At 38.6% G+C, this 18574-nt stretch overlaps 1 protein-coding gene across 2 annotated transcripts in view; it reads left to right on the forward strand.

Moving 5' to 3' along the window:
* The window catches only part of FAM168A (family with sequence similarity 168 member A), a 200126-nt gene that overhangs the window by 76934 nt on the left and 104618 nt on the right, over positions 1-18574 (forward strand). The gene's annotated exons all lie outside the window — the stretch shown is intronic.

Below are 18574 nucleotides of genomic sequence, written 5' to 3' on the forward strand. Positions count from 1 at the left end.
TTGACTCCAAATCTTTCTCTCTGATTTTAGTGCATGATACTTCCTTCCTCACTTTGAATGAACTGCCAAAAGAGAAAATACGCCAGCCATGTGCATATTAACAGCAATGGTTTGAAGTATTAGGAAATAGCCAAGTCCTCTTCCCTGGGAAGGTTTCAGCTGACTGGAATTCTCAGTCTTTTCAGTTTATGTAAGGGAAGAGGATAAAGAACTGTAGTGTTTGGACTGGCAACAAACTTTAATTCCCTTAGTGGAGACACTAAAGACACACAGTTGCATTGCCAGTTTGGCAAAAGGAAATACTTAAGCTCTCAAGTAAAAATACTTACTGAGTTTCTAGTACAGCCTAATGTTCTAGACCCCAGGAGGGATTTAGGAGGGATTTATCATGAATCAGGGAATGTTAGAGCTCTGAAACACATTCATTCTAAGGTTTAAAGGCTGAGTTTGTCTAGACAGTTCAGAAGAACAATTCTGTATACCTTTATTGAGCTCCTGCTGTTTACTAGGAATAGTAATAGATACTGCTTAGGAATTTATGGTCTAGTTGAGAAGGCACACACAGACAAATAATTATATTATAGTTCAAGAAAGCACTATAATTGAGAGATCTACAAAGAGCACTGAAGAGGGAATGATTAATTCTGACCCGACCAAGAATGGGAGGAGTAACTGGAGAAAAATTTACAGTGAAGATGATGTTTGATTTGTACCTTGCAGGATGGCTCAGATCTTAGAAAGAGATTTGCGAAGGGCATTGTAGGCAGAGGGAACAGTATATGTAGAATCTTAGAAATATGAAAGAACTTACTGTTTGAGGGAAGCAGTGGGAAGCTTGATTCAGCTAGAACTGGAGAGTAAGGTAAAGTAGGCCTCCTGTCTGGTCTAGGACTGTCAAGGCCCCTTCTTACTATGCTCTGCCAACTCACTAGGTGTATTCTTCCTCACATGTGAGTGTTCTCTCAGACAGGCTACATCTCTTCTCCAGTCTTGCTAGCCTTTCTTCAGAGCTTCGTACAATTACACACTCTCCTATAAAGCTTCCCAGGCTGATAGCTGATCATTGTCTTATCCCAACTCCTGTTGCCGCCTAAGTTAATACTGACAAGTGTTCATCTATAATTTGTTTCTATATTGCTTCCTATTCTAGAAGGATTTGCTATTAGTGATATTTCTGATTATGCCCAGAGTGGAGGTTTATTGTTTGGCTACTTGTATTTCTTAAGCCTTGGTTATAGGTTTATTTTGAGGTTTTCTAACCTTCTAATCAGCTCAGGAATCCTTCATTTAGGGAATAAAACACGGTGCAATGAGACCCTCTGAGAAGCCTTTGCTGACCGTCTCAGAACTAGTAATTCCTTTTCTTTTTGTCTTAGGGCTTGTCACTCTGCCTACAACTCTTTTTTTTTTTTTTTTTTTTTTTGGTATCTGTCTCTTATAAGGGAGCAACCAGGTGGTGAGCTCCCTTGAGGGCAGGGATTTTGGTATAGTTCATTTGTTGTGTTTTCAGCAGCCAGTGGAGAGTCTGGACATAGAATAGGTGCTTGGTACATGCTTATTGTTTATTGAGAGCCAAGATGCAGGAGTTCTAATTCCAGTTCTACCATCATGTGACCTTGGGCAGGTAGGTCACTTCCAATCTTTGAAACTCCAGTATCTTACCTATAAAATATGGAGGTTGGACTCCATGACCAGTATCACAACATTTAATCTACTTACAGCAGTCAAGGTCCACTTGAAGGTTAGAAGCCACACCAATAAGTTGAACAGGTAAAATTTAATATGAAGAATTGTTAACTAGATAAAAGTAGTTAACTACAAAAGAGATAAAAGAAAACTCTAAGGTGTAATAGGGTAGCAACTACAGAAAACTGGTACCATCCCTAGAGCTGAAGGAAAAACAAATGAGGAAGGAACTTACAAAATTAAGAAAAGAGAGCTCCACAAGGCTGAAACTCAGGCCTCTGAGGAGAGTGTACGGTTGTCGTAGGAATGTGTTGCTTGCTGCTGTGGTGAAGAAGAAACTGGCTGGAGAGTGCTTGCCTCAAAACCTGGAAAGCCACTGTGTTGAAATCTATCATGAACCCCTGCATGCTGATCTACTTGCTGATTTGTAGGAAAAGTCCCTTCTTTCTCTTTTAGTTTGTAATCTCCTTCCAACACCCTCTATAGGCAAAATCTGAACATGAATCCACTGGGAATGGACATGGGTAGCCTGTAGGGTCCAGTCCAGTATCACAGAGCAGGGCAATGAAGAATTGGTTTGGAACCTTAAAGCAAACAATACTTTCCATTTTGTACTAATCTGTTTTGATACTTATTTTCCTCATTGCACCATGAGCTTGATAGTGGCTGGAACAGTGTCATATTTATATCTGCATTGCCCCGGAAAGGGGCTAGCACTAAAAAATTGCTCAGTAAATACTGTTTGAATGAAGGAAAGACTCTGTAAGATAGGGAAAATTAGGTGTTTCTCTAGGTTGGCATTAAGTCTGATTATCTTGGAAGGAATTGGAACTAAGCATCCTCCCTAGCAGTTAAAACCTTAATTGAATGCCATTTGTCTTGCGCCTGTCATGTGCATACCTTGCATTAGATGCTACAGTAAGAACATTTTCCTGTTCATATATTTAATATGAAATTAAACATATCCCCTTTCCTAAAGCGTTATGCTCTGAAATCTGGGGTAGTTACTGTGCACATAAGTATATTCCTCAAAAGAGCAAAGAGATTAATGTGTTATGTGTCATGTACAATTTAGTTCATTTCATCCCTAGAGCCCATTATACTATACCCATTTTACAGATGGAAAAACTGAGGCTCAGGACCATTGAGCTACTTGACCAAAGTTATACAGCCTGTAAGTTGCAAAGGTGGGATATGAGCTCAGGTTAGGCTATTGTAAAAATTTGAACAGGGCAACAATCTATCCCTTTCTCCCAGCCTACAAGGGCACAAGCGCAGAGTTTCTATTAACTGTTGGCAATATAAATGTATGGAATTGATTTTCTCTTTCTGGTCATTTGGGGCTGGGCAAGTAACAACAGAGCAAAAGAGTAGTACTTGCAAGACTGCAATGATAGTGTTCGCTAATAATTGGCCTTTTCTTTAAAAATTTTTTAATGTTTTATTTATTTCTGAGAGAGAGAGAGAGAAGACAGCGTGAGCAGGGGAGGAGGGGAGGGTCAGAGAGAGAGGGAGATACAGAATCTGAAACAGGATCCAGGCTCTGAGCTGGCAGTCAGCGCAGAGCCTGATGCAGGGCTCGAACCCATCAACCATGAGATCATGACCTGAGCCAAAGTTGGAGGCTTAATCAACTGAGCCACCCAGGCGCCCCAATAATTGGCTTTTTAAGTAAGCCAGTTTGAACCTGAGCTTCAGATATCTGATTTGTGGAGTGGTTGCTATCTGGCAGCAGGGTATTCTTTTTCCAAATCCCACACTAGCAGCTTACAAAAGAGTTCGGATGCATTCCCTACATTAAGCTTCTCTTCTCATGCTCCTATAGGGTTCTTTCCTTTTCTGGGGCCTGAAATTAGATAGATCACTTAATTATTGTTAGGATGCAAGTTTTATGTGGCTAGTCTGTTTGTTGTTTCTAAGCCAGGCTTACCAAAAGCCTTTAGGTAAATGATTTAGATTTGAGTCAATTATTCCTTTCTTTGGTTGCCAGTCAGGCAAAGTTAGGGGCCCAGATGCCTGTCTTACTGCTTGAGGGGTCAGAATATTGCATGTGGCCTGAGAGAGAGAGTCTGTTATAAGAATAGCTTTCCATTTTACGCATTGGAAGGGAGTCAATGCATTGGAAGAGACCAGTAATGTCAGGATTTGCTAATCAGATTATTCAGCTAGTTATTTTGTGATTATCCACTGTGATGACCACTGATTGCTGACATGGGAGTGTGATTTCATGACAGTGAGAAGCCCTTGGGCCAATGTCACCTTTCCTTCATTTCTTTTGATACTACCATTGGCTAGAGAATCTTAGGATAGTTAGTTACCATCCCCTTTGATTTTCCTGGAAGTAAATGCTGCTGCTTAACTGCAAAAGAAGTGATGACATTTATTCTTTGGAAGAAACTGAAGAAAGAGCCTGCACATGTCATTTTTTTTTTTTTAATGTTTTATTTATTTTTAGGAGAGAGAGAGAGACAGCGTGAGCAGGGGAGGGTCAGAGAGAGAGGGAGTCACAGACTGAAACAGGCTCCAGGCTCTGAGCTGGCAGTCAGCACAGAGCCCGACGCGGGGCTCGAACCCACGAACCGCGAGATCATGACCTAAGCGAAAGTCGGAAGCTTAACCGACTAAGCCACCCAGGCGCCCCAAGAATAGCACATGTCATTTATTTTTTAACTGCACACTCATTAGAGTTGAAATCTTGCTTCCATTTTGTGGGTTAGCATTGAACAGGAAAAGCCATAGAGTGGAATTAGTATGGGCTATAATAGCACAATCACCTGGGCAAAATCCCATTCAGCTACTTAACAACTTAATAGTTATTTATCCTGTATGAGCTTCAGTTTCCTTTTTACTAAAACGAGAATAATGACAATAATAATGGCCCATAATTTTGGGTAAATCTGTTAAATTCTCTGAGCCTGAATTTATTTATCTGTAAAATGGAGCCAGTAATTTACCTAATAATAGGTTTGATTTGAGGAAGAAACTGGCTAATGTAAATGAAAATATCTAGTGCAGTGCCTGGCACATAGTATTTGAGTATGCTAAGTGCTAAATAGTGGCTATGACTGCTCTTAGGAGTTCTGAAGGAAAAGATCCCTGAGGGTGTAATAGTTCCTGTGGGATGGATCAGGTCTTAATAAATACTCATTGATTAATTCTTCCAGTGGGGAGGTCTTGTCATTTCCTTTAGGAACCATTTTACTTGATCTATTCCTACCATGTCTCCACACAGAACTATGGAGTTGTTTCCCCTGAAAGTTTCCTTCCCAAGCCGTCATCCTGATATCGCTATTTCAAGTTGCTCTCTGTAGAGAAAGTGGAGTATAAAGACTGAGTTGTGGTTCAAAACTTCCACTAGCTTGTATTTCTGGGTTCATTGTTTCATACACAAGACTGAGGAGGGTTTGTTCGAGGCCTTTAATGAGGTATGATCATGCCGTTATTTTGCTATTTCTTTGGTATAAGCCAAGAAGGAAGGCTGGCCAGTAAAAAAAAATGTTTTATAGGACAGTAAACTGGATATCTCTACAAAGCTGGCCTCTGATCTCCTTAGCCTCTTTAGGCAAGAGACTTGGGCAAGTTTGAATTCCAACTGTTTCAGTTCAAGGGTTTCATTTCTCTCTTTGTCACACAGTTATAGATTTTAGAGGTGTTTAAAGCTGAAGCACAGAGATTAGAGGACTTGTTTAAAGTCATATGGTAAAAAGCAGAACCTAGATTTCTTTTTAATTCTCTTTCTGTAGTTCTTTGGGAAAATTCACTGTTTCTTTCATAGGATGTTTAGCTGACAGTAAGTAGCTTATTTTTAAGACTATGCTTTCATTTTCCTTCTCATAAATGCTACAGGATTATTCTGAGCTCTAAAGATTACAAAATTCTTTCATGGCCAGTGTTGCTTTTTTCTTTGCAACACTCCTATGAGATAAGCAAATCAGATGTTCTTGATAATTTAGGGTTTTGTTCTTGGTTGTTTTTTTTAAGTTTTTTTATTTTGGGAGAGGGAGGGAGAGAGAGAGAGAGAGAGAGAGAGAGAGAGAGAGAGATGGGTCAGAGAGAGGGGGAGAGAGAATCCCAAGCAGACCCCGCGCTGTCAGAACAGAACCCCAGTCGGGGCTCTATCTCACAAACCATGAGATCATGGCCTGAGCTGAAACCAAGAGCCAAACACTTAACTGGCTGAGCCACCCAGGCACCCTGGGTTTTGTTCTTGTTTTAACAACAACAACAACAACAACAACAACAACAAACTGTTGAGGACATTGAGGCCCATAGAGGGGAGGGTGACTTGTTTAGAGTCATATAGTGAGGATTAGAATTAGAACTGAGGAGCAAGAAGGCCCTTTTATTTTTTGGTATTTGATTATCACTGGGAACATTGTCATACCTTGTCAACACTGGATATTATTACTTTCTACAGTTTTTGCTATGGTCATTGAGAGAAAAAGACCTCATTGTTTTAATTTTCATCTTCCTAATTACTAGACAAGCTAAATATGTTTTCATTGTTATTGGCCATTTGTAGTTCTGTGAATTTTGTGTTATTTATTGCATAGTCCCTGCTAGGTACTCTGTCTCTAATCAATTTGGTGAGGGGGTGCTCTTTTATATATTAAAGGTATTCATCTTTTGATATATAGGCTGCAAATACTTTTGACATTTTATTTATGAATGCCTTGGTGCTTCTCTAGAACACCAGAGAGAAAAAAAAAAGTCCTTTGTTTTGGAATAGCTATTTATTTTTTAAAGTTTATTTTGACAGAGAGAGAGAGAGAGAGCGAGCAAGCAAGCAGGAGAGGGATAGAGAGGGAATCCCAAGCAGACTCTGTGCTGTTAGTGCAGACCCCAACACGGGGATCGAACTCCCAAACTGTGAGATCATGACCTGAGCCGAGCCCCAAGGGTCGGATGCTTAACTGACTCAGCTACCCAGGCGCCTCTGTTTAAAAATAACATTTACTCCTACCACTAACAGTACTACTGAACATTTACAAGTTTAACAAGAACTTTCATATTCTTTCTATCTTTTGTTCTCTCAAGAACTTTGAGAGGACTTATGATGAAAATAAAGTGGATTGAGCATGTACATCTTACCTCCTTTTAAAAACCTCACTGAAATAACTAGTATTAACTTACAAAAGCTAAGAGAATAGGAGAATATGGAAAAGAGGCATAAGTGATGGATGATTTAGTGCATTAGGGAAGGCCAGATGCTGAGGTTGCAGAGGGAATATGAATATTAACAAATAAAGCTATTTGTAGTGTGGAACACTAGAAAGCTCTAGATACCAGAGGTTCTTGGTGTCTTGAATGTTAGGCTGAGAGGTGGAGCTGAAAACAGGAGTTCAGAGGTTATAAGGAACAGTTAAAACCCCAGATCTTTTCACTGTTTCAGAACATTGGAGATGTATTCTCTAGGGAAATAAAAGCAGGGAAGCCATGGACTTGGGAATAGCACATTTAGTTGAGAGAAAAAGAGAGGTGACATTTTGAAATCAGAGATTAAGTGAAGGTCTCCATCCACTTATTAGGTAATCAAGCTTATTCTCCTCAGGTGGGAGATTGGAGGATTCCTCTCTGAGTAACTGACTCACAGATGTTAAGGGCCTCCCCAATAAAAAATTGGTTTGTTACTTTGTCTTGTCACAAGGAAGCCTAGAAGTTAACATGCCCTACTATTCATACAGCATATCTGCAAGTGCCTTATTCTTAAATATGAGAGAATAGGCAAAGATCACCTAATATTTGAAAAAAGTCTAACATGAATGATAGAATGAAAATAAATAGATAAAACAAACTCCATATCCAAAAGAGGGGTGGGTGGAGACACAAGAGAGACGTTGTAGGGAGCAAAAGAAAATTTGAAAAAAACTCAGATCAATGGAGATACTGCCTCCATGATATAAGGATAAGGTCCTATTATAAGGAAGGAATAGAGAGCAAGAAAGAACTTTAGACCCTTAAAAATGTATTGGAACTATGGGGCACCTGGGTGGCTCAGTTGCTTAAGTGTCAGACTCTTGGTTCGGCTCACGTCATGATCTTATGGTTTTGTGAGTTCAAGCTGTACATCAGGCTCTATGATAGCAGTGCAGAGCCTGTTGGGGATTCTCTCTCCCCTTCGTTCTCTGCCTCTCCCCCGAACCTCAAAAAATAATAAATTAACTAAAGAAAGAATAAAAACAAAGAAGTAGAAAATAGATGAAAGAAATTGGAAGATCAGTTTAAAATTTATTTAAATGTAGGGGTGCCTGGGTGACTCAATCGGTTAAGTGGCTGACTTTGGCTTAGGTCATGATCTGATGGTTCTTGAGTTCAAACCCCACATAAGGCTCTGTGCTGTCAGCACAGAACCCGCTTAGGATCCTCTGTCCTCCTCACTCTCTGCCCCTCCCCTGCTTGCGTGTGGTCTCTCTCAAAATAAATAAATGAACTTTAAAAAGAAAAATTTTAATAAATTTAAATAAATGTAAAAGTTATTTAAATTCAAAAGAATTGATTTAATTATTTTTTATGATTTCCTTCTCTCTAATTTCTCTAGTTTCGTCCCTTTAGATCTCTGAGCCTCCTCGTAATTAGGTGTTGGATCACAAGGTGAAGGAAATCATCAAACAATTAATTTCCCAGAACTTAAGTACACATATATATGTATAGATTGAAAATCCAATCAAGTATGTTCCGTACAATGAATAAAAAAAAAAGAAATATATTGTCATGAAATTTCAAAACACTGGGTAGAATGAGAATATTGTAAAAGCTTCCAGAGAGGATTAACAGGTCATATACAAAGGTATTGGACTTCTCAAAAACAATATGGGAAGCTAGAAGAAATTGGAGGAATTAACTTACATTCTGAGAGGACATGATTTCCAACTATATATTTCTATACTCAGTCAAAAGTAACTATCAGATATGAAGGTAGAAAAAAAGGAAAATATTTTTAGAAATGCAGCATCCCAAAAAATTTATTTTCCATATATTATATCTCAGGAAACTTGGTAGTTTGATACATCATAATAAGATGGAAAAGAAAGAGGAACACATGCATCTAGGAAATAAAGGAATTTAACAGAGAAGAGAAAAGTGAGTAGGAACCTCAGAGTGGTGGGAAAGAGGTATTCCAAGACCACAGCTATGCAGGAGGCCTTGAGACTAGAGAGCATTACCAGATTGGAACAAGAGGGTGGAGGTCTCCTAGAGGGATGTTTTAGAAAAAAAGGTAAAATGAAACCAATACTTTATCTGATATTTTTTATTGTATTAAAAGGAGCCTTAATATTATTTTGGATACTTTGGAGGTGAAGTGGGGAAAAGGACATTTAAACTCTGTAAATTAAAACTGAGGCAACTATTAATTCAAGGAAAAATTAGGATTCTAGTTGTCGAAGAAGGGCAATGCAGTCATAATACAGTTTGTGGCTTAGTTGTGAAAATCATAATAATTTAAACTCTGAATATTAGTTTTTTTAAAACATTTTGTTTTGAAATAATTACAGATTTACAGAGAGTTGCAGAGATAGTACAGAAAGGTCCTATATACCCTTTACCCAGTTTCCCCCAGTGGTTGGATCTTGTATAACTATAGTACAGTATCAAAACCAGAAAAATGACATTGGTACAATGTGTGTGTATAGTTTTGTGCCATATTATCACATGTGTAGATTTGTGTAACCACCACTGCAGTGAAGACAGAATATTCCATTACTGCAGAGATTTCCCTCACGCTATCCCTTTATAGTCATACCTACCACCCCTCACCACAAATCCTGGTAACCACTAATTTGTTTTCCATCTCTATAATTTTGTCATTTCAAGGTAAGTATATAAATTGAATAATACAGCAAATGGCCTTTTTTTCACTCAGCATAATGCCCTTGAGATCCATACAAGTCGTTATGTATTATCATTGTTGTAGACTCGGAGTCTAAAGTTCTCTCTCAGCCAGCAAGATAGAGGACACAGGATTAAAATAGGAGAAATGGCTAATGTCCGGGAAAAGACAAGAGCCCCGAATAAGAGTTCTTGCCCCATATTTATTAAGATCAGAAGACTTACAAACATGATGGGCATGCATAAAGAAACAATGAATTGGTGAACATGAACTCATGGGCCTGAGGGAAAGAGGGTTTTGAAGATTTATACAGTGTTTGGGGTTTGGGTCAATATAAAACAAAATCCTGGTGCTGGACAGATGGAGATATGGGCAGATGGTTGTTAATGGCAGACAGAAGGCTCCGTGTCTGTTTATCTTAGCCAGCCTAGGGGATAAGACAGGGCAAAATGCTTCAAGGTTAACAAGGGCCTTTTCTTTTGTAAATCAGCTCTGCTCAGGGTAGCATCAGGGCAGCATCACTGATAGCGCAGTGCAGTGGTCTGTAGCCCTCTTTACCTCCTTACCTAATTTGGTCCTTCCTTCCTGTGAAAGCAGCTTTCTGCTGTAGTACTAAATTAGGGGGGTGCTTTGCCCTGAATGCCTAATCTTGCTTACCTCATATACCTTTGTATTATTGGGTGCCTTTGCATCCCTCTCTATTCTGGGTTGCCTTTGTACCTCCCTATTCTGGGGTGCTAATCTTGTGTACCCAAACTTGGGTGAGAGCATCCTATGGCTTTGTACTTCTTTATGCCTTGTTAACCCATTGGTGTAAGCTCTGGGGATTCCTGAGCTTATTCCCCACATATCAATAGTTCATTCCTTTTGATTGCTGACTAATATTCTGTCATATGGGTATATCTTAAATATAAATTTAATGAAAAACTGTGATCTATGTAGTATGCATATATATTTATGGATAGTTGTGAGGGTGATGATCATGTTATACATACAGAAAGATAATGGTGACTAAAATTGACCAAAAAAAAAAAAAATTAAACCAATAAATAACCAGTACAGGCATGGGTTTTTTTTTTATTGTTGTTGTTTTTGTTTTTTTTGTTTTTTGTTTTGGAAATGGAGAGATAAATACCAAAAGAAAGAGCCAAAAGTTGAAACCAATTGCCTTTGGGAAGCAGAAGTCAAGAGTAAGGTAGGGGACTGCTAATTTTTTTGTTATGAACTTTGTAGTACTACATACACAGGAAGTAAAGGGCTATTACCTACATAGAAATAAGGCCTAGATGGGGCGCCTGGGTGGCTTAGTCGGTTGAGCATCCGACTTTCGCTTAGGTCATGATCTCGCGGTTCATGGGTTCAAGCCCCGCGTCGGGCTCTGTGCTGACAGCCAGCTTGGAGCCTGGAGCCTGTTTCAGTCTGTGACTCCCTCTCTCTCTGACCCTCCCCTGCTCACGCTGTCTCTCTCTCTCCTAGAAATAAAAAAAAAAAAAGAAAAAAAAAAAGAAAAAAAAAAAAAGAAATAAGGCCTAGAGAGTTAGGGGGTCCAAGGTTTTAGAGTGAATATCTAGAGAAGCTGAGACTCCAGCTTTGGCCCTCTGATTCTAACCAGTGGGCTTTCTGCTCCAGCCTGCCTTGGGGTATTCATACAAGTGAATATTCGTGCTTCCAACAGAGCCTTCTCAATATTTTTTATATTGGTCATTACAGCCTCTGCATCTAGGACACTGCAAAGTGCCTGACCTAGCAAACAAGAGTCCCAATGACCCGGTTCCTGAGTAGCTGATGCTGGGGTAATAAATTACTATAAAACTGGTTTGTGAATGCCAACTTGGCAGTTTTGTTTTCCCTTTTGGTGGAATAGGAATAGCTCTTTTTAAAAAATTTTTTAATGTTTATTTTATTTTTGAGAGAGAGACCGAGACAGAGTGTGAGTGGGGGAGGAGTGGAGAGAGGGGAAGACACAGTATCCAAAGCAGGCTCCAGGCTCTGAGCTGTCAGCACAGAGCCCGACATGGGGCTCGAACTCACAAGCTGTGAGATCGTGACCTGAGCTGAAGTCGGACGCTTAACCGACTGAACCACCCAGGTGCCCCAGGATAGCTCTTTTATAAGAATTGCATATATATGTGTGTGTGTGGATGTGTGGATGTATGTATATGTATGTGTATTTATAATAAATATATTTACATGTACAAATACATATTATATATAAAATACATAATCTGTAATAATGTTTACACACACACACACACACACACACACACACGTTTAAAAATCACTTGTTGGCACCTGACAAAACACGCCTGTTATAAGAGAGGGAAATCATAGCCTAGGCTTGGGAGTCAGAGAATTTGAATGCAAGCTGTTGCTCCACTACTTTTTTGTGTGTTTTTACCCCCCACCTTTAGCAAGGTAGGTTTCCTTCTTTTCTAAGCTGCAATTTCAACTTCCCCGAGAATTCCCTCTTTGACATATTTGTTGGACTGTAGTGCTTCTGAATTTCCTATGCTCCAGATATTTCTTTGAGTCACTTCTGCAAATGATTTGTTGCTCATTCATCATGTATGAGAATTTTATTCTCAGTAAGGAACCCCGTTGTCTAGTGGTAGAGAATCATTCTTTGCCCTCATGTGTTAACTACAAGATTCAACCCAGGGTGAAGACCTCAGTATGAGTCTGTGCCCTCGTGGTTTACCTCAAATACTAGGTTATCCCCTTTTCATTGTTATTACCATTAAACTAGTCTCGTCCACAGGCATTAACTGCATGTTGCTTTGGTTTTCTTTGCGTATTGGTGAGGCTGCTTTGTGGTTGTTAAAGACTGATTTCTAAATTCTGAAGATGAAAATAAGAGCTGTTATTCACCAGCAGAGCAAACTTCATGACCAGATATGAGCAAAAACAAGAGCAGATTTTTATGTTTATCTCCTGCCACCCCTGGGCTCAGTGGAGAGGAAAAGAGGGTCCTTGGCCTGGTCAAGTGTTCGTGATCACAATGTAGGTAGGGGTAGGTGTGTCTCCGTTTTCTTTTCCCTGAGGAGCAGTGCCTTCAGAGAGTTCCACAGGTGTTGAAACAACAGTACAGATAAGAGTTACAGAGTCCCAGTCCTGTTATTCAGACTATTCCTGGAGAGGGGGCCAACAGGCTGCTCCTTTTATGGCTCCTACTGAGAGCCACAATAATAGGCTAGGGTGCACGTGCAGAAAAAGCCACCAATTCTTTCAAATTATAAAACTAAAATCCATCTTATTATAAAAATGATAACATATTTCCTGAAACTGCTGTACCATAATGAAATTTTGTCAGCTCAAAACTTTAACTGACAGTAACTTGGAACTTACTGATTTCAACCAATGTGAGAGTCTTTTAGAACAAAGGACCTTGCTGTTAAGGTAGTGTTTGCTGGGAGGTCTCAGGCTTGTGAGATGGTTTTCTGGGAGCCATTGCCAGTAATGGTTTTTTCAGCTCATTATTTCAGTTGTCTTTGGGTGTAAAAACAGATGTTTGACAGAAGTGTGAAATAATGTGTAAGCCCATTTCTTCTTTTTCAAGGGCTTGACACCAGATAAGAGGACAAAGCCTTTGGGCAGGATATGTAGGGAGCCCCTTTGATGTTCTGTAAAGGGGCTGTTTCTTTTTAGTCAGGGGATCCTTTGGTGACAGGCTTGATCAATTCCCCATTTATGAACTATGATTTCAGAGAAACATGTTGAGACAAATGAAACTAGGTCAAATCAGGTATGATTTATGAAATGCACCATTAATGAGGCAATGAAAAAGTCAGTTCTGTCTTTCTGTGTCCTGAAATTCTAAAGAGGTTAATTACAGGAAGGCCTTCAAACCGTATATTCCTTTGTCTTGGAAACATTCCCATTTTTGCATAATGTGCTTGCTTATGTGACTACTTCTAGTCATATAGCATTCAGTATCAGCATTTGTTACCTGAGTTCTTTTGTTTTATATCTGAAGTTATATAACCTGGCTTTAAAAGAGTATTTAAATTATAATTTTAAGAGGTGAGTTTGCTGATATGCTACTCTCACTGATCGATGATTAACTCACCAGTATCATTTCAAAAACCTATCCTCTGTTCCTTATGCATTCTCCACTGTGTTCATTCTGTTCCAGCCACACACTCTTCGTTCCTCTGAGAGCATATCAAGCTCTTCTCTGCCTTGGTGCCTTGGCCCATACTATTCCTTTCCCTAAAATGTTTCCCTGTACCTTCCTCCAGTATTGCTAACGACTCCTCTGTTATGGCCTGTTTAAATGTCACTACCTTGGAGTGTCCTTTCTTGACTTGGTATTCACAAGAAAATCTCTTATTTGCTTTTTTATGATCATCTCTTACAAGTTGTAATTATATGATGTATTTAGTCTGTCCTACCTGCTCTTCATCTTTTTCCTCCTCTAGAGTATAAATTCTGTGAAGATGGGCAGTGGCTGAATGGTTCACTGTTTCATTTTTACTACCTAAAACAATGTCTAGGGTTTGACACATCGTAGGGATTCATAACAAATATTTGCTGAAAGCTTGAATGAATAAAGGATGCTTTTCTAGGGAGTATCCAAGAGAACCAGGCAAAAGCTGAAAGGCAATTTAAAAAAACTTTAAGTTAAAAAAATTTTTTTAATGTTTATTTATTTTTGAGAGACAGAATGAGCAAGAGCAAGCATGAGCAGGGGAGGGACAGAGAGAGAGAGAGGGAGACACAGAATCCGAAGCAGGCTCCAGGCTCTGAGCTGTCTGTGCAGAGCCCAATGTGGGGCTTGAACCCACCAACTGTGAGATCATGACCTGAGCCAAAGTTGGATGCTTAACCAACTGAGCCACCCAGGTGCCCCTGAATGGCCATTTTGGACTAAGCTTTGGAAGTCATATAGCATAACTTCTGCTGCATACTACTGGTTGGGTGAATCCAGCTCAGATTCATGAGGAAGAGAATTATACTTTACCTCTTGATCAGGTACATGGATTTCCAATATACCCACTGCCCTCACACATGGATAACCTTCCTCTTTACCAATATTACTTACTAGAAAGGCACCTTTTTTTTTTTTTTTTTTTTTACCAAAGATGAACTTATATTGATACATCATAATCACCCCAAATCCATAGTTTACCTTAGGGTTCACTCTTTGTGTTATATATTCTTGGGTTTGGACAAATATATAATGATATATATCTATCATTATAATATCATTCAGAATACTTCACTGCCTGCCAAATCCTGTTCATTCCTCCTAATCCCCCTCACCCCCTGGCAACTACTGATCTTTTTATTGTGTCCATGGTTTTGACTTCTCCAAAATGTCATATAGTTGGAATCATATAGTATGTAGTCTTTTATGATTGGCTTCTTTCACTTAGTAATATTCATTTAAGTTTCATCCATATCTTTTCATAACTTGATAGCTCATTTCTTTTTGGCACTGAATAATAGTCCATTGTCTGGATGTACTATAATTTATTTATTCAACTATTGGAGGACATCTTGGTTTCTTTGAAGTTTTGGCAATTATGAATAAAGCTACCTATAAACATCCTTTTGTAGGCTTTTGTGTGCACCTATATTTTTAACTCCTTTGGATAAATATAAGGAGTGTGATTGATGGATCACATAAGAATACGTTTAGTTTTGAAAGAAACCATCAAACTGTATTCCAAAGTGGCTGTACTTATTTACATTCCCACCAGAAATGTATGATAATTCCTTTTGCTCCACATCCTTCCCAGCATTTGGTATTGTCAGTGTTCCAGATTTTAGACACACTCTTATTTACATTCCCACCAGAAATGTATGATAATTCCTTTTGCTCCACATCCTTCCCAGCATTTGGTATTGTCAGTGTTCCAGATTTTAGACACTCTAATAAGTGTGTAGTGGTATCTCGTGGTTTTAATTTGCATTTCCCTGAAGACTGATGATGTGAAGTTATCTTTTCATCTGCTTCTTTGCCATCTGTGTATCTTCTTTGGCAAGGTGTCTGTTAATGTCTTTATTCCATTTTTAAATTGGGTTGTTTGTTTTGTTATTGTTGAGTTTTAAGAGTTCTCTGTATATTTTGGACAATAATCTTTTATCAGTTGTATCTTTTGCAAATATTTTCTCCTAATCTGTGGGTTGTCTTCTGATTCTTTTGATATTGTCTTTTGGAGAGGAAAGGTTTTAATTTTAATGAAGTCTGGCTTATCAGTTATTTCTTTTATGGATCGTATCCTTGATGTTGTATCTGAAAAGGCATCACCATACCCAAGGTCATCTAGGTTTTCTTCTACTCTTCTAGGAGTTGTATAATTTTGTGTTTTACATGTAAGTGTGTGATCTGTTTTGTGTTAATTTTTGTGAAATGTGTAAGGTGTGTGTCTAGATTGATTTCTTTTGCATGTGGATGTCTAGTTTTTCTGTACCATTTGTTGAAGAGAGTGTCTTTGCTCCATTGTATTGCCCTTGCTCCTTGATCAAAGATCAATTGACTGTATTTATGTGGCTTTATTTCAGGGCTCTCTCTTTTGTTCTGTTGATGTATTTGTCAGTTCTTTCACCAGTCCTACACTGTCATGGTTACTGTATCTTTGTAGTAAGTCTTAAAGTCAGGTAACATCAGTGTTCCAACTTTGTTCTTCTTTTTCAATACTGTGTTGGCTATTCTGAGTCTTTTGCCTTTCTATATAAACTTTAGGATCAGTTTGTCAATATCCATAAAATAGCTTGCTGGGATTTTTTATTAGGATTATATTGAATCTATAGATCAAGTTGGAGACAACTGATATCCTGATAATATGAGTCTTTCTGTCCAGGAACATGGAATATCTACTTACTTAGTTCTTTTATTACATTAATCAGAGTTTTGTAGTTTTCCTTATATAGATCTTGTATTTTGTTAATTTATACCTTTTTCTTTTGGGGGGATGCTAATGTAGATGGTATTGTGTTTTTGATTTCAAATTCTACTTCTTTGTTAATATGCAGAAAAGCAATTTGCTTTTATATAATAACCTTGTATCCGGCATCTTGCTCTAATTACATATTAGTTCCAGGAACCGTTTTGTTAATTCTTTAGGATTTTCTACATAGATGATAATTTCATCTGTGAACAAAGACAGTTTTTTTTTTTACAAATAGTTTATTGTCAAGTTGGTTTCCATATAACACCCAGAGCTCATCCCCACAAGTGCCCTCCTCCATGTCCATCTCCCCTCCCCCCCCCATCAGTCCTCAATTTGTTCTCAGCATTCAAGAGTCTCTCATGGTTTGCCTCTCTCCCTCTGCCCCACTATTTCCCCCCTTCTTCTCCCCCATGGTCCTCCGTTAAGTTCCTCCTAATCCTCCTATACGTGCAAACATATGGTATTTGTCCTTCTCTGCCTGACTTATTTCGCTCAGCATAACACCCTCAAGGTCCATCCATGTTGCTACACATGGCCAGATTTCATTATTTCTCATTGCCATGTAGTATTCCATAGTATAGATAAACCACATCTTCTTGATCCATTCGTCCGTTGATAGACACTTAGGCTCTTTCCATGTTTTAACTATTGTGGAGAGTGCTGCTATGAACATTGGGGTCCATGTGCTCCTATGCATCAGCACTCCTGTATCCCTTGGGTAAATTCCTAGCAGTGCTATTGCTGGGTCATAGGGGAGTTCTATTGTTAATTTTTTGAGGCACCTCCACACTGTTTTCCAGAGGGGCTGTACCAGTGCATTCCCACCAACAGTGTAGGAGGGTGCCCGTTTCTCCACATCCTCGCCAGCATCTAGAGTCCTCTGATTTGCTCATTTTAGCCACTCTGACTGGCATGAGGTGGTATCTCAGTGTGGTTTGAACAAAGACAGTTTTATGCCTTCCTTTCCAGTCTGTATACCTTTGATTTCCTTTTCTTGCCTTATTGCATTGGTAAGGACTTCTAGTATGATTTTTAAAAATGGATTGTTAGAGGTAACATCCTTGCCTTGTTACTGGTCTTAGTAGGAGAAGTTGGAATTTCTCACTATTAAGTATGTTAGCTGTAGTTTTTTGTAAACAGTCTTTATTAAGTTGAGACAGCTCCCCTCTTTTACTAGTTTATTAAAAATTTTTATCATGAGTGGGTGTTGGATTTTGTCGAAAGCTTTTCTGCATCTGTGGCATGATTGTACAATTTTTCTTTTTAGTCTGTCCATATGATGGATTAGTTTAATTGATTTTTAAAAATAACCTATTTTTTAATTTTAATTGATTTTTGAATGTTAAACCAGCCTCACGTACTTTGGATAAATCCCTCTTGATCATGGTGTATAAGCATTTTACATTCTTTAAGAATACGTTTACTAATATTTTGTTGAGTACTTTTGCACCAATGGTCATGAGAGAGATTGGTTTGTAGTTTTCTTTTCTTGTATGTCTTTGTCTAGTTTTGGTATTAGGGTAATGCTGGCCTCACAGAATGAGTTAGGAAGTATCCCATCTGCTTCTGTCCTCTGAAAGACATTGTAGAGAATTGGTATAATTGTTTCCTTACGTGGTAGAATTCACCCCTTCCTGTGTATCCGTCCTGGCCTGGTGTTTTCTCTTTAGAAGATTACTGATTATTGATTTGATTTCTTTAATAGATAGAGGTCCATTTAGATCTTCTGTTTCTTCTAGTGTGAGTTTTGGCAGATGGTGTCTTACAAGGAATTGATCTGTTACATTTAGAGTTATTTATAGTATTCCTTCATTATCCTTTACATTTCCATGGGATCTATAGTGACGTCTGCATTTCTGATATGTCTTTTGTGTCTTCTCTCTTTTTTCTTAGTATCCATCTTACTGATCTTTTCAAAGAACCAGCTTTTGGTTTCATTGATTTTCTTTATTGATTTCCTGTTTTCGATTTCAATGATTTCTGTTCTTATTATTTCTTATCTTCTTATTATTTTGGATTTAATCTGCTCTTCTTTTTCTAGTTTCCTAAGGCCCACTGCCTTTTTTTTTTATAGGCATTTACTATTTTTTAAGTTTATTTATTTATTTTGAGAGAAAGAGAGAATGCAAGTGAGTGGGGCAAGTGAGTGGGGGAGGGGCAGAGA

This window comes from Hyaena hyaena, unplaced genomic scaffold (assembly GCF_003009895.1).
Source record: "Hyaena hyaena isolate Hyena2069 unplaced genomic scaffold, ASM300989v1 scaffold_848, whole genome shotgun sequence".
Lineage (NCBI taxonomy): Eukaryota > Metazoa > Chordata > Mammalia > Carnivora > Hyaenidae > Hyaena > Hyaena hyaena.